Raw genomic sequence first — 16,171 nt, forward strand, 5'->3', positions numbered from 1 at the left:
ATTATAAGAATAGAGTTGTTAAACAAAAAAAGACTTAGAAGGAACATTTAAAAAGTTACTTAGTCTTAGAGCTTGCCAGCTGGATACATCACACCTGAGTGAAGCTGTGGAAAGGCTCCGAGACACCAGAGCTGGAAACAATGCCCTCAGCTCCTGAACACGCTTGCGAGTCCCTGGAAGATCTGAGGTTCCTTTTTAAGCGGAAAGATAAGTAATGCCTTTTCACCTCAAAGTAAGGCCATTAAGCTCCAGATGATCCTCAATAAGGGACACCGTCCTCTCAATATTCAAGAATCACCTTCTACAGGGGCCTCTAGACTGCCCATTGTGGGATATGACCTAGGCGAAATCCTGCTTCTGTATTCTTTGGACCTGGCTCGATACCACTTTCAGCAACTCATGGAGCCAACTCAGCCTAGACAGTGAGAGGCTGAGACTCACAGAACCACCACCGCCCCTCGTCAGCAGGAAACAGTTACAGAAGACTGGACTGCATCCACTTTCCACCAAAGATTTGGGGTCTTGGACTCTTAAGGCAGGGGTAAATGTTACAGTAGGTAGCTAGTCAGGTATGAGCAGGGCAGGAGAAGGCTCCCCACCACACACACACCAAAGTGTTGGGCAACCATCAGGTGATGGCCAGGTGGTTGTTAACAGTTTGTTTAAAGTAATAATCGGTCACAGCTGGCGCCAGGGAGAGGCAGCCTCCGGCTAGATAGAAAACACCTGAAACTGATCAGCAGCTTCCCAATAAGATCCTGGAAGTATGCCAACAAATCAAACCCCCAAGTCAAGATGTCAAGCTGTGCACTTGGTTTCTTGAGTCGCCTGCTTGGCCCTCTTCCAAGTTGTACTTTCCTTCTTTCCTTTCCTGTTTTTCCTTACTGGCCTAAAGCTTTTAAAATAAACTTCCACTCCTGCTCTGAAAAAAAAAATTGCTTAGTCAAAATTTATTTCAAGGCCTGAGAACATTCAGACTAATCAAAATGGCACTACTGTAACTTCTTTTTTTTCTTTTTCTTTTATTTTTATTTTTTATATTTTTGAGACAGAGTCTTGCTCTGTTGCCCAGGCTGGAGGGCAGTGGCGCGATCTCGGCTCACTGCAAAATCTCCACCTCCTGGGTTCAAGTGATTCTCCTGCCTCAGCCTCCTGAGTAGCTGGGATTATAGGTGCACGCAACCACACCCGGCTAATTTTTTGTAGCTTTAGTAGAGACAGGGTTTCACTGTGTTAGCCAGGATGGTCTCAATCTCCTGACCTCGTGATCCACCTGCATCGACCTCCCCAAGTGCTGGGATTACAGGCGTGAGCCATCGTGCCCAGCCTTGTAACTTCTTATAATAGATAATTAATATAAAACTTTGAAAAATGTAGATACAGTTAACTAACCTCTACTAACCTCTATGCACCATACCATTCCATCTTAAAAGCAATGGCTGTTTAACAAAATGGAAGGTGACAGCAAAGTATCAAAGAACATTCACACACTTAGAGAACATAATTAACAGCAAGCTAGTCAGACAAAACAAACACAAATGTTTTCACATTTTTCATGTTTATTTTTAACTTTGCTTCATAAAGCCACATATAATTGAGCTTCTTTCAAGTATAGGATTTCTAATATTAAAAATAATATTTTCTACATAGCTCTATAAAGAAATGAAAAAAGCCACAAGCTGCATTGTTTACCATAAATTCATACACCAAAAAGTAAAACACAATCCAATTAAATTTATACATGTTTTCCTTTTGTCCAACAACTGTTTCAGATGTTTTTCTATGTACTTTCAAAATATTTTTATTAAAGTCAGTTCAAATTCATTTATGCAGATTAGGAAAAAAATGATCCATAGTGAATTATTTTTAAAATTACCTTCTATATACTTCTATCCCTCCACCAAACCAACCACCAAATCTATTACTAAAGTGAACAATAATGCAATATACTGTTTGAAGGGGCCCAACGCAATCTGTAATCTTAATTTTCTAAATATCCAAAGATTTCAGCTTTCTGCCAATATCAACAAAAAGACTCAAGTGGCCAAAAATCACAGTCAGTAGGACGAAAAAAATCTACAGTATGAAGATTGTTTAACAAAACCTATGCCTTTCTCTCAGGCTACAAGCATTCTTAGACTAGCATTAAATTACATTGTGTGTATACAACTACACCAGTTTAGATTTGTCCTGGAACATATAGTTACATTAACAATAAATAATTTTATAAGTATTTTATAGTTTAATTGGCTCTTAGGCTAGAGGGAAAACAAGCAGTGTGTGTGTGTGTGTGTGTGTGTGTTAAGAAACTGGTACATATAAACGAACGGCTATGTGTTCCTTTAAATTTTTTTTTAATGTGTTCACTTAAATCTTGAGGAAACCTAAAGATGAAGTCTGTTGTGTCTTTGTTTTTCCTAAAAAAGGAAAAAAAATCAAAGTCAAGAAAAATGTTAAAGTCTTACAGATATCTACAAGAATATCTACTCTGAAGAAGAAAGAAGTGTTATCCAACAAAAAGGAGATCTATAGATTAAAAAAAGTTTATCTTACTGTCTTAACAACAATAAAGATCTGCAGAGGGAGTCCAGACTACTTAGAACTGAGGCAGCTCTATACAGAAATGAAAATGGTGCAACGATGTGACTGCCCAGATAATGACTAAAGCCAGGTGCAGTGGCTCAGGCCTGTAATCCCAGCATTTTAAGAGGTTGAGGTGGGAGGATTGCTTGAGGCAAGAGTTTGAGACCAGGCTGGGCAACGTAGGGAGACCCTATCTCTACAAAAAGATTTTAAAATTTAGCTGAGCACAGTGGCTTCCCCTGTAGTCCCAACTACTCAGGAGGCTGAGGTGAGAGAATTGCTTGAGCCCAGGAGGTCAAGGCTGCCATAAACCTTGATCACCATTGTACTCCAACCTGGGTGACAGAGCAAGACCCTGTGTCAATAAATAAATAAATTAAAGAAAGAAAGAAAAAGAAAATGACAAAAAACAAAATTTCACAAATGTCTTCATGCTTATAATAATATATTAATGCATCATATATCACAAATACAAAGTCTGGAGTTTTCCCCTTAGGCTTATAATAAACTATAAAACTCCTATTTAATGTATTTACTTTTATAAGTCTTCTCTGTTTAGGAGTATATGCTATACAAGTACATACATGCTGGGTTTTTGCCAAGAGAACTATAGTTCTCATCTCAAATTAGTGACTTGCCTTTTAGCCCATACTTACATACATTTCATTTCCATTATAAGACACTTAATACCCTTCTAGTGGTACATTCTAATCAACATATTTTGAAAATCTTGATTTTTAAATAAAGCTTGTTATATATTTAAATAAATGAAACCTGTTAATAATTTAACAGTTGAAGCACAAGATAGTAATTACGTTGTTTTGTTTAAACTAGTTCACAGCTGTAGGAAAATGTTTGATTTTACAACTATAACCAAGGTGAGACTGGACAGTTGTAAGCAGTGAAATACTAGAATACAGTGAATGAATAAATAAGATTTTTTTTTAATCAGTGGCCATTCATTATTTTGCTTTTAGGAACCTGGAAGAAATGGTCTTCTTTAAGTTCCAAATGTTCTGGTAAATGTAGGTGTTTCTTAGCTTCCTCAATATCACCTTGAATTGCTGAAAAAAGTGACTCTAAAGAATCAAAGTTCTTTCAGGTCTGAGGTAGCCAAGGACGGCCACATTGAAGATCTCACTGCAGAAGTCCTCTTTGAAGATACCCACGATATGCCTTTCCATGGCCTTATTTGTGTTCTTAGAGTATGGGTTCCATCCTATCCTCATGACCATCTTATAGTCATCTCCACTTCCAGCACTGGCCCAACCATAATAAATGCCAGTGCATGCATCAGCTGGAAGAGTACTACTTGTTCAGGAAAGTTCGCTGTGGCCATGCCCAGTGCTTGGATCCACAGCACCTGGCCTGGGCAGAAGTAGAGCAGGTGCCTCAGAATGCAGTCCGCTCGCTCGGGGCACGGGCTGTGGCCCAGTCCACGCATTGCCCAGACCCCAGCACAAGGGGGTCCATTGGGGGACTGGGTGTGAACTCTGTGCTGGGGCAGACGCCCACGACACATGGTGGTGGGTGGGTCTCTCACGCCACCGACCCCAGGAATAGTTTCTGAGGCAGCTGGACTAGGGAGTACTGTCATCTGCACCTGCTTCTCCCACACACTTCTCTGATGGAGGCCCCCAGGGACGACACTGATGGGAGCAGAGGCTTCTCAGGGATGATTTGGGGATGATTTGGATGGGGAAGGCAGAGAGAAGAAACAGGCAGTCTTGGATTATGCAAGTTCTACTGTATTGATGCAAAACTTCAATTCGTCCGCACCACCTCCATTTAAACTGAATCAAACACGTGTTCGCACAGCATCAGTTTCACTATGTCTGAGGCCCCAGACCCAGGTTGGGGAGAGGTTTGCCTAAGCGTGCTGCAAGACCACGCACAGCCAGCGATGTGCAAGTGCACACCTGCACCCACACAGGCGAACACAGCCCAAACATGTGCAGGCACACAGTGCCGTCTCTCAGCCGACAGACTGCGAAGGGAAGTGAAGTGGGACCCGAGCTGGGTGCCAGGCCAGTGAAAATCCTGAACTGGCTGCTCCTGGCTCCAGAGAGTGCAGATTCATAAGGTATGTTGAGGTGAATGCATGGGTTTTAATGCGTGCTAAGTGACCTCTTTGATGGAGATTTCAGGGTAAGGTTCAATCCTTACACTTCATGACAGCCCTGGCTCCCACCTCGGCCATCATCTTAGGAAAAGTCAAACATCCTCTCCAACAACCACTACAATTCAGACACTTCAGATATTTAAGTTCTTCCCCTTGGTGCAAACAAACCCAGCAATGGCAGTTATTGCATCATCTAAAAAGAAACATTCTCTTCTCAATTAAACTCATTCTTGAGTATTCAAATCCAGTGACTAGGCAATTTTAATCATCTTCTCTAAAGCAAACAGAAATTTCCGCCAGATTATCAGGCCCACTTAACTTCCTGAAGCCAGTCCCTGAGGGAGCATCACCAAGTCTCCTACTTAGACCACCGGGCTTGAGGCAGCTCTGGACACCTTGAGCACAGTCAGGGAGAGTGGGAGAAGGGAGCAGAGGGGCGCCACCTGCTCCTGCCATCTGGGTCCCTCTGCGTCTCAGTCCCCTTCAGCTGGAGCCCTCCCACTGCTCGCATACACCTCATACTCAGATTTCCAACTGAAATCCTCTTCCCCCTCTCTGGCCAGGCCACAGGCTCTTTCTTGTCTTGGTGAAGCCACAGGTGTGTGACAGTTTGGTCTCCATTTGCCCACCAAACCCAGCCTCCTCACCACTGGCCCCTCAAGTCCTGCTCTCCTCAAGACTTCTTTCCTGACTATCCTGCCCCTAGTCGACCTTGCACCCCAACCTTGCTCTCTTCTCCACCATCACTAAGGAAGGCTTTTCTTGCCTACCAGACAACAAGCTTCTTCCCCGGGCAATTTATTTTCCCTAGCTCAAAGGTTACCATTCACCCTTGGTGTTTATTGACATGATTTCACTGAACTACAGATGTAGTATGTGTGGCAGCTGGGGTGTGGGGGAGAAATAAAGGTGGCCTATACCATCTACATGTGACATTCCTTTCAGTTTTCCTTCCCAGTTCGTTTGTTTCTTTGTTCTTGCATCAAACATTGCCCATTTATCATTTGTCTGGTATTGTGAAAGACATTGGGCATAAAATAAGATAGATAAGACACAATTTCTCCCCTCAGCCCCCAAGGGAGCTCAGAGTCTAGTAGGACAGTAGTTAGAGGTTCACAGCAGATAGCTACAATACAGTGTAGTGAGTGCAGTGATAAGGCATTGTGGGAGTGATGCAGAGGGGGTCCGAACCTGGGTGGGGAGGAGGCTCAGCTGAACGTTGAAGGATGAGCAGGCAATAGCCAGGGGAAGGTGGGGGCAGGGGAAGGGAGATCGAGGGATAGCGGTGTAGCAGGGAAAGGAAACTGTGGAAGGCACCATGACATGTGCTGAGAACTGAGGGTAGTTTGGAGTTGCTGGAACTGAGGTTGGTGAGCGATGAGGCCAGAACTGCTCTAACTCTGGGGGGTGCCATACATACTGCAGTCGTCATGATAGGTAGCCCCTGTTGTGCACAAATTTTGTGGCTTTAGTCCATGGCCCTGAATGTGGCTGAGAGGTAAAGCTAAGCTTGGTGATAAGGACTACAATCTGATAAGGACTGAAGAACTTGAACTTCAGCCTCATGCTATCCCCAGGTGACTGAGCCCCCACCATGCTGTGTCCCTCTGGGCACCCATATGCTGGTCTTTTCCTTCTCACCCCTTACTCCTTAGATCACAGGCTGTTAGAACTAGAAGAAACTTTAAATGCCATCAAAGGCAATCCCTTCTTTCAACAAATAAAATAACACTAAAGCAAATAAAGGCCCAGAAAAGGGATTGGTTTGCCAGAGGTCACATAGTCAGTGGTAAAATCTTCCAGGTCTGTTCTTCCCCCAGACCCACTTACCTACTGGCAATATCCTCAACATACACCCTGCCCCCCGCAACTTCTCTTGGTGTTTTCTTTCAGGCGTTTGGATGTGGCTGAGGCTGATTTGCCAAATCCCCTCCCTAAACCTTACAATTAATGAATTGGGGGTGGGTCCTGGCAGCTGGACAATGAGGCCCCTGGAGAGGTTTATTGGGGAACTGTAGGAAATGCACTTCCTTCCTGAGCAAACTTCCAGAAGTGCCAGGTGCTCCTGGATGTGTGGGAAGGACCTGCACACAGCCACTGGGTAGAAATTCTCAAAGGAAGTTTGGAAGAAGGGGAGCCTTGGGAGACACACAAATGTAAGGCAGCAGAGCTCCCATCTTTAACATTTCCCCTCACCCCTTTGGGAAAGACTGCCAGAGACACCTGTGCAGCCTGGTGTGTGGTCTGGGGTGACTGTAGAGAGGGGAAGTCAAAGGAAGAGAGACTTTCCTGTTGCCACCTACTTGGTAGTGTCATCGGGGTTGGGGTCGGGGGCAAACACTTGGAATTTCAGGCCATGATCAGGGAGGGAGCAGTGGTCCCCCCACTCCGCCCTCATGATGCTGGGAGGGCTGGAAGGAGCCTAGAATGCTCAGAAGCCCCTGGTGCCTGTGCAGCTGTAGGCCTGGGTTGCACATGTGTCAATTCTGTGTATCAACAGCAGGTGTTTATCCTCTCTTCCCCTATTTTCTCTCCCCTTGATGTCAGGCTGTCCCGTGACTTGTTTTGGCCAATGGAATATGAGAGCAACACTAGCGGGAGCTTTAAATGGGTTTGTGTTTTGGCTTCATCTCCTGAGCTTTCCGGGTTATGGGGAGAGCTTGTCCTGAGTGTCTGCTAGTTCCAGGACGAAGACCCACAGTCTGAAGCAGAGCCACAACATCCGACGTGCAGGCTATTGAATGAGAAATAAATACAATTGCCATCTGAGATTTCAGGGTTGTTTGTTAAGCAGCATGGTCAGAGCAAACCCTAGCATACAGTTATTTTGAGCAAGACTGAAAACACAAATGACCAGTGACTTAACACAAAAAGGTTTTCTTCTCTCATGTAAAAATCCAAAGGTAGGCCATCCAAGGAGTCACCAAGACCCAGGACCCTTCCAGCTTTCAGTTTCATCCTCTCCAGGTTGTGACCTTCATCTTCATGATCCAAAGTGGAGTGAGTGATCAGAGTCCACATTCTAGCCAGCAGGAAGTAAGGTTGAGGGATGGCAGAAGGACATGCCTGTCCCTTTAAGGAGACTTCCTAAAAGTTTTACACAGGGAGTAATTTTGAAAATATTTAACGACCAGTAAGGCGTGGGTTTCAGTTAATCAGAATGAACGCCAGCTATAAACAACAGGTACATCTCTACCTGGGCATGGGGGGTAACTACCAGCCCTGATCACATCTTTCCACTTACAGATCTCATTGGCAGATCTTAGTCACATGACCATACATAGCTTCAAGGAAGCCTGGGAAGCACAGTCTTTACTCCAGACAGCCTTGGATCCAAACACAAGTTGGAGGTTCTAGTATCGAGGGAGAAGGAGAAGGTATTTACAGTGGGACAGCTAGTGTCTCTGCTACGCAATTAAAGACACTTAGCAGATCTCTTGGTACAGGTCCATAAGCCCTTTCCACAATTTTAAAAAGAATTTTCCAAGTTTCTCTGAAAACTTTCATGAAAAAGTATTTTTCATAAATCATTAGTCAGCAGAATCTGACCTGATGTGTCTATTCAATTTGGGGCGAATATTCATACATTTGCTGCAGAAATATAATGTGTTTGATTATGAGGTACTATCCTGAATCCCCCTACATACATACAGTATGTATACACATACGCATATAGGCATGTACACAGTATTACCTTTATAAAATCTAAAAAAAGCCTGAACTTGAAGCACGTTTGCAGGGTTTTGGATAAATCAGGTGATCATACATCCCAGTTTTACAATTGTAGTCCTGGTGAAATTATTATTTTTTTTTTTGAGACGGAGTCTCGCTCTGCCGCCCAGGCTGGAGTGCAGTGGCCGGATCTCAGCTCACTGCAAGCTCCGCCTCCCGGGTTCACGCCGCTGGTGAAATTATTGATAGCTCCCCCACCCCTCCTTTACACTTTCAAAATTGCCTGGTTTGCATGATAAATTATATGGTCAACCTGTGGATAAGGGATTGTGTATCTGTACAAAGTTAAGCTCTCAATAAACGGCAGCAGTTATTACAATTCCCAAGTCGAGCTCTTATGGCCCCTGTGTATATACAAGAATATACTAAAATTTTTTAAGGTAGCCATTCACTTCCTCACACCTAAACAGTACCCTCATCCTGATTTTGGCACCATTCTTTATGAATTGGCTTCCAAGACTGCGTGGCAGCCAACTTCATCCCAGTTGCCTCTTAGTGGTCACAGGCTTGGAAGTAGTGAGCACTAAATCAAGGCTGTTTTATTGAAGCAGAAAAGGGACTAGCACATTTTGAATGTTGACAGGCTTTTCTTTCTTTATTTATGGTGAATTTAAAAATAGGCCTGGAGATGACTTTTTGCAGCTGAATTCTGCATTCATGGTATCCCCTTTCCACAGGAGAGGTGTGGAGAACATCCGCCTGGAAAGTCCGTTTCTTGATTTGAGGTTCTTCCCCCAGGTTCCACAGTCAGGAGCTCAACTCCTGGGACAGGCGCCAGTGTCTGTCTAAGCAGGGCCAGGCCTGAGCAGCACTGTAGATGGTCCCTTTCTGTTCCCTCTTCCCTGCATTCCCTCACCATCCCCGCTCGACTTACCCTCTTCCAATTTCCCACAGCAAAGCACAGTGTGATATTTCCCAAACTTGGCTCATCTCCACTTGCATCTGGGGGTGTTGGAAAACACAGATTGCTGAGCCCTGCCCCCAGGAGAGTGATCGAGGAGGCTGGGGCCAAGGCCACGAATCTGTATTTTTAACTGTCCCCTTGGTGATTCTGAAGAGCACCCTAGATCAAGAAACACTGGGCTGGGCACGGCGGCTCATGCCTGTCATCCCAGCACTTTGGGAGGCCGAGGTGGGAGGATCACTTGAGGTCAGCAGTTCGAGACCAGTCTGGCCAACATGGTGAAACCCCGTCTCTACTGAAAATACAAAAATTAGCCAGGCATGGTGGTGCACACCTGTAATCCCAGCTACTTGGGAGGCTGAGGCACGAGAATCACTTGAGCCTGGGAGGTGCAGGTTGCAGTGAGCCGAGACCACGTCACTGCACTCCAGCCTGGTTGACAGAATGAGACTCCATCTCCAAAAACAAAAGAAAAAAGAAAAAAAAGAAACACTGGCATAGTGCAATGAGCAAGGGCTTTGGAATCAGACTGGAGTTCAAATCCAGCTTCTGCCACTGTGGTCATGGGCCATTACTAAGCTTCTCTGAGTCTCAGTTTGCCCATTTGTAAAAGGTGAAAATTGAGAAAAAAAACAACAACAACTATATATAGTTGTTGTTATTGTTGTTTTGAAGGGTAGCATTTTGCTCTGTTGCCTGGGCTGGAGTGCAATGGTGTGATCAGCTCACTGCAACCTTAAACTCCTGGGCTTAAGTGATCTTCCCACTTTAGCATCCCATGAGTAGCTAGGACTACAGGTACCTGCCACTGTGCCGATAATTTTTTAAATTGTCGTAGAGAGAGATTCTCACTATGTTGTCGAGGCTAGTCTCGAACTTCTGGCCTCAAACAATCCTCCTGCCTCAGCCTCCCAAAGTGTTGGGATTATAGGTCTGAGGCACCACACTCAGCCAAAACAATGTATTTAAAGATCCTGAAACCATAATTGGCAGATTAAAAGGACTCAATAAATATTAATTCCCCCCAAGTTCTGAATCACAATAAAGCATAATTGATTAATAAGACAGTTGTGGGTTACTCTTCCAGAGAGACCAGCCCAGCATTTAAAGGGGGAGGGACAAAGTGTTAAGACCAAGAATCAATTCTCTCGCTGGGTACAGTGGCTCAGCACCCATAATCCAAGCATGTGGGGTTGCAGTGCGCTGTGTTTACACCACTGCACTCCAGCCCAGGCAACAGGCTGTCTCAAAAAAAAAAAGAAGAAAAAAAAATTAATTATTCCCTAGACTTTGGTGGAAATGTTTGAGGGGAACAGGAGAGATCTTCCTAGCCCCTGTAAATTATACCTAAAGGATTTCTTATATATATATATATATATATATATATTTTTTTTTTTTTTAAGACAGAGTTTTGCTCTTGTTGCCCAGGCTGGAGTGCAATGGCACGACCTTGGCTCACTACAACCTCCACCTTCTAGGTTCAAGCAACTCTCCTGCCTCAGCCTCCCAAGTAGCTGGGATTACAGGTGCCTGCCACCACGCCTGGCTAATTTTTTTTGTATTTTTAGTAGAGACGGGGTTTCACCATGTTGGCCAGGCTGGTCTCTAACTCCTGATGTCAGGTGATCTGCCCATCTCGGACTCCCAAAGTGCTGGGATTACAGGCATGAGCCATCTCGCCCAGCCGATTTCCTATCTTAATGGAAAAATTTTAAAACCTTTACCCTTTATTTTTCCCTTCTTGCCAATAATCCTTTTCCTGTCCCTCATTTCAAAATCAGATTGGTCTGATTCTATCATGCCAAAACTACTGGCTAATTTTAGCTTATATTTGATAGAATGACAGCCTGTGGGGGGAAGGTTGATTAAGTCTGTTTCTTTTGTCATGATCATAGTATAGTCCCTATATGATATTTACTCAGCTCTCTTTGCCTTGGGGCAGGGATGACAGGATGCAATGGTGAGCTATCAATCACTGATAATGGCTTTGGTAGGCTTTCATGATGGCCACAACCATGTTCCATGTCCTGTAAATTCATAGCTCCACATCCATAGGATGCAGCCACAGGTGGAAGTGGTTCTTGGAGGAAGGTGGTGGAGAGGACTCTTTTTGGCATGAATGCTGAAAGGCTTTCTCCAGCTCTCCAATAACAACAAAAGCAGTTTTGTCTCCCATGTTGTTGTATGCAGTCAACAAATATTTATCAGTTGCTTGTTTGATTTTATGTTTTTATATATGCAATTTCTCTAAAATCTTTAGGAATCTAAAGTTCTTGGTTCTAGGAATCTAGTTCTTGGTTATGGGAGAGGCATGGAGGGGGACAGATGAAGTGTGAGATTAGATAACATTTTATAGTTTAACTTTTACATTTCTGCTATATTGTGTGGCTATATGGCTTAATGAGAAAAGATGGTCTTTGGAGTTTGACATGCTTGGTTTCAGATCTTGCCCCCACCATGCTATTATTGAGGATAAACTCTCAGTGGCATAACCCAGTGAAACTTTATCTCATCTAAGTCATAGTCTTAGTGCAGGGAGCAGAGGTCAGGATGAAGGGTGCCCTGCTCCATGTAGTCATTCAGGGATCCAAACTCCTCCCGTCTTCATCACATGGCTCCATGGTACCCGGGGTCATCCAGATAGTGATGTGAAAAAGGGAAGTGGAAGCTCATCTGCAAAGTCTTTATGGGCCAGGCCTGAAAGTGGAAAAAATCACTTCTGTCCCCATTTCAGTGGCCAGAACTCAGTCATGTGGCCTGCCTAACTGCAAGAGAGCTAGGAAATGTAGTTGAGCATGTGTCTAAAAATGAAGAAAATGGATACTAATGAGCATTAAAAGGTTCTGCCACAGCTATTCATCAGCTTTGTGACCTTGAGCAAATGACTTCAACTTTCTTAGCCTCAGTCCACTCATCTGTAAAATGGGAGTAATACAGATCTCATGGGACTGTTGTGAGACTTAGAGGAAATAGTATACATGACGTGCTTGATACCTAGTGCGTCCTTCCCATTTTAAATATACAGATAAGCAGTTTTTCCTTCCTCTGGGCAACTCCAAATATTGACTAGCTGAAAGTTGGCCTTCAGCAAACTTTTATGTCATTAGGGGAATATGGATCAGCACCCACAACTCCTATGCCCTGGGAGTAGAGGGTTGAGTTTGGGTGATCTCTCAGGGAGGCAGCAAGGTGGTCCCTGAATCTTGGGGGAGTTTGTCTTAAGGTCTTTTTGCAACATATGTGAAGGTTTTGCTGAGCTATTATCTGAATAACCAGGAACAGTGGTTCTCTAGTTACCTCGAGGAAAGTACCAGAACAAAATGATTTCCATGCAGCACCAAGCATTTATGTTAACAGAAGTAAAAAAATCTGATGGAACTACTGGACTATTACAAAGACTTTGGAAGAATCTTTCCTTCTCTTGAGATCTTTAAGAAAAGGTCAGTTTCTTTTTTCTTTTTTTTCTTTTTTCTTTTCTCCTTCCTTCCTTCCTTCCTTCTTCTTTTTCTTTCTTTCCCTTCCTTCCTTCCTTCCTTCCTTCCTTCCTTCCTTCCTTCCTTCCTTCCTTCCTTCCTTCCTTCCTTCCTTCCTTTCTTTCTTTCTTTCTTTCTTTCTTTCTTTCTTTCTCTCTCTCTCTCTCTCTCTCTCTCTCTCTCTCTCTCTCTCTCTTTATTTCTTTCTCTTTTTTGACAGGGTTTGGCTGTGTTGCCCAGGCTGGAGTGCAGTGGTGTAACCTCAGTTCACTGCAACCTCTGCCTCCCAGGTTGAAGTGATCTTCTTGCCTCAGCATCCTGAGTAGCTGGGATGACAGGTGCCACCATGCCTGGCTAATTTGTTTGTGTTTTTGTAGACCGGGTTTTGCCATGTTGCCCCAGCTGGTCTCAAACTCCTGTGCTCAAGTGATCTGCCAAGTGCTAGGATTATAGGCATGAGCCACTGCTCCTGGCCAGAAGAGGTCAGTTTCTATATTTTGGGGCTGTTCAGCACATTTCTTTTTGGATCAGAAGAATGGGCTGAGGCTTCTGGGGCCACCTTCATCCCTCCTGTCCTTTCACGGAGTGGTCCTTTTCTCCCTTCTTCAAGAAATGAGGCACCTAAACCTTTGTGGCTGAGTTGACCTGCCCCTTAGCCTCTGAGGCCTGCTTTATAGGAACCTCCAGAATGCCTAACCCCTGATCGGGTTCCAGAACAATGTCCTAGAACATACTGTGCACTCGATCAGCCATACCCAATGAGAGCCAAGTTCAAAAGGGACAGTGTAGGGAGATGCAAGGTGAGAGGAGAATAGTGAAGTGCTGTCCTGGGAAGTAAGATATAAATAAAATGCCCCTGTTTCCAAAGAGGCAGTACAGCCCACAGGCTCTGTTCTCGGGCGTGCCGTGGAGTTAAACCAGAGCTCAGAGTCAAGACAGGAGAAAGAAGGCACAGGCTTGGCAGCCAGATGCTTTTTCTTCCTCTGCTTTCTGTTGGGTGGCTTAGAGGATGCACACGGAACCCAGACTATGCTCTTTCCTCTGAATGACTTCTGGCCACATCCCTCCCCGACCCCAAACTGAAAGCCATTCTATTTTTTTTTTTTTTTTTTTTTGAGACTGAGTCTGGCTCTGTCGCCCAGGCTGGAGTGCGGTGGCCGGATCTCAGCTCACTGCAAGCTCCGCCTCCCGGGTTCACGCCATTCTCCTGCCTCAGCCTCCCGAGTAGCTGGGACCACAGGCACCCGCCACTTCGCCCGGCTAGTTTTTTGTATTTTTTAGTAGAGATGGGGTTTCACCGTGTTAACCAGGATGGTCTCGATCTCCTGACCTCGTGATCCGCCCGTCTCGGCCTCCCAAAGTGCTGGGATTACAGGCTTGAGCCACCGCGCCCGGCCAAGCCATTCTATTTTAATATTTCTCTTGGGAAGTAGATTCCAAAATTTCCCTAAGTCTTCCTGTAAGAGGAGACTCTGATTTCCAGTAAATCCAGGGTCACATAGTTTTCTATATTCGTTTGCATTTGGTTTGCATAAATTAGCATGCTACCAAACGCTGGACTCTGAGTCAAAGCAAGCCAGGGAATTAATGCAAAAAGACTCAAGCTTCTGTGCCCCTGGGAAATGGCAGAGGAAGACAGCTTCAGCCTCAGAGCACACAGCACTGAGTTGTAAGAAACAGGTCTCATCATCCCTTTGGCCAGCAGATTTTCACCCTGGGCCCACTGAGAAGCCTGCCAGGGGGTCCTCTGTTGTCTGGACCCTGAGGCTTCCTCCTCAATGTGTTGGAGCCTAGGAGAGAGGATTAGAGTTATGCAGTAGGTGTGGGAGCTGTGTGTGATGGGATAGGAGTTGGGTGAGGAGGGATCCTCAGTTTTGGGTAAAGGCAAAAAGGCAAGGAAGCCAGGAAAAAGCAAGGAATTGGAATAAAGACAGAGTGTGGGAGAAAGGGAGTGAGCTGGGTACAGGGGTGGGAGCAGATGTAGAAGGAGAAGGACAGAGAGTCTGACTCAGGATTGAGACAACCCGTGGGAAGTGGACCCCTAGTGTAGAAACAGGAGAACCAGAAAGGAGAGGTAAGAGGGGGCAAGAGTTGGGGGAGTTAAGTAGAGGCAAACCAGCAGGCAAGCACTGCATGGCTAGTTGAGAACGGAAAAGGGACGTAGTGATCTAGGAAGTTTCTGTTTAAAGGCAGACAGTGTATGGTCAGGCAGTTTCTCCAGGGGCTGTATCTATTTTCTTGTTTTTTGTTTGTTTGTTTGTTTGTTTTTGTTTGTTTGTTTGAGACAGAGTTTTGCTCTTGTTTCCTAGGCTAGAGTGCAGTGGTGCAGTCTCCACTCACCGCAACTTCTGCCTCCCAGGTTCAAGCAATTCTCCTGCCTCATTCTCTCGGGTAGCTGGGATCACAAGCATGTGCCACCACTCCCAGTTAATTTTGTATTTTTTTTTTTTCGAGATGGAGTCTTGCTCTGTCGCCCAGGCTGGAGTGCAGTGGCGCGATCTTGGCTCACTGCGAGCTCTGCCTCCTGGGTTCACACCATTCTCCTGCCTCACTCTCCCTAGTAGCTGGGACTACAGGCGCCCGCCACCAGGCCCAGCTAATTTTTTGTATTTTTAGTAGAGACAGGGTTTCACTATGTTAGCCAAGATGGTCTCGATCTCCTGACCTCGTGATCCGCCCGCCTCGGCCTTCCAAAGTGCTGGGATTACAGGCATGAGCCACCGTGCCTAGCCTGTTTCTATTTTCTTTTGCCAGACAGGTTATGTTAGACTGGGGTTTCTTGCTGGGGTCTGTCCTGGGACTGTCTGAGGTGTCACGAAGAGCCCACAGGTACAGATGACAGATTTGAAAGTGACTCCAGGCGCAGCAGATGACAGCAAGATGGGGCTCCAAGTTGTTTTTCTAGAAGTAACAAGCTGCTGCACTACCCACACATGTAACTCATTTTCCCTGTGGCCAAGACACTCCTGTGCCTGAGGGAAAGGCAATGTCTGCGGCAGAAACGGAGCTGTCCCCCAGCCAGGGGAGAGAGTGGCACCTGGTATGGTGCCCAGTGCTCTAAGGCATGGAGCTTATTGACTGCTGACTGTAGACCAGCCACTCACCACAGTGTAGGTTGGAAGCCTCCTAAGGCCATGCATTTTGCAGAGTCAGCCCATGGTGGGGCCAGGAGTGTGGGCTCCAGTGTCACCCCTTTGGGATTTAATCCTGGCTCCACCTCTGAGGGCCTTGGATAAGTTCTTGTAACTCCTCTATGCCTCAGTTTCCTCATCTGTAAAATAGGAACAATAATGCCTACTTCATAGAGTTGTGGGGAAAGAACCAAGCACGATAATCCCTGTAGAGTTCTTAGAAGAG

At 45.2% G+C, this 16,171-nt stretch overlaps 1 pseudogene; it reads right to left on the reverse strand.

Moving 5' to 3' along the window:
• Nucleotides 1–3,531: 3,531 nt before the first annotated feature.
• LOC112630797 lies at nucleotides 3,532–4,105 on the reverse strand (annotated as a pseudogene).
• Nucleotides 4,106–16,171: the final 12,066 nt, after the last annotated feature.

This window comes from Theropithecus gelada, chromosome 1 (genome assembly GCF_003255815.1).
Source record: "Theropithecus gelada isolate Dixy chromosome 1, Tgel_1.0, whole genome shotgun sequence".
Classification (NCBI taxonomy): domain Eukaryota; kingdom Metazoa; phylum Chordata; class Mammalia; order Primates; family Cercopithecidae; genus Theropithecus; species Theropithecus gelada.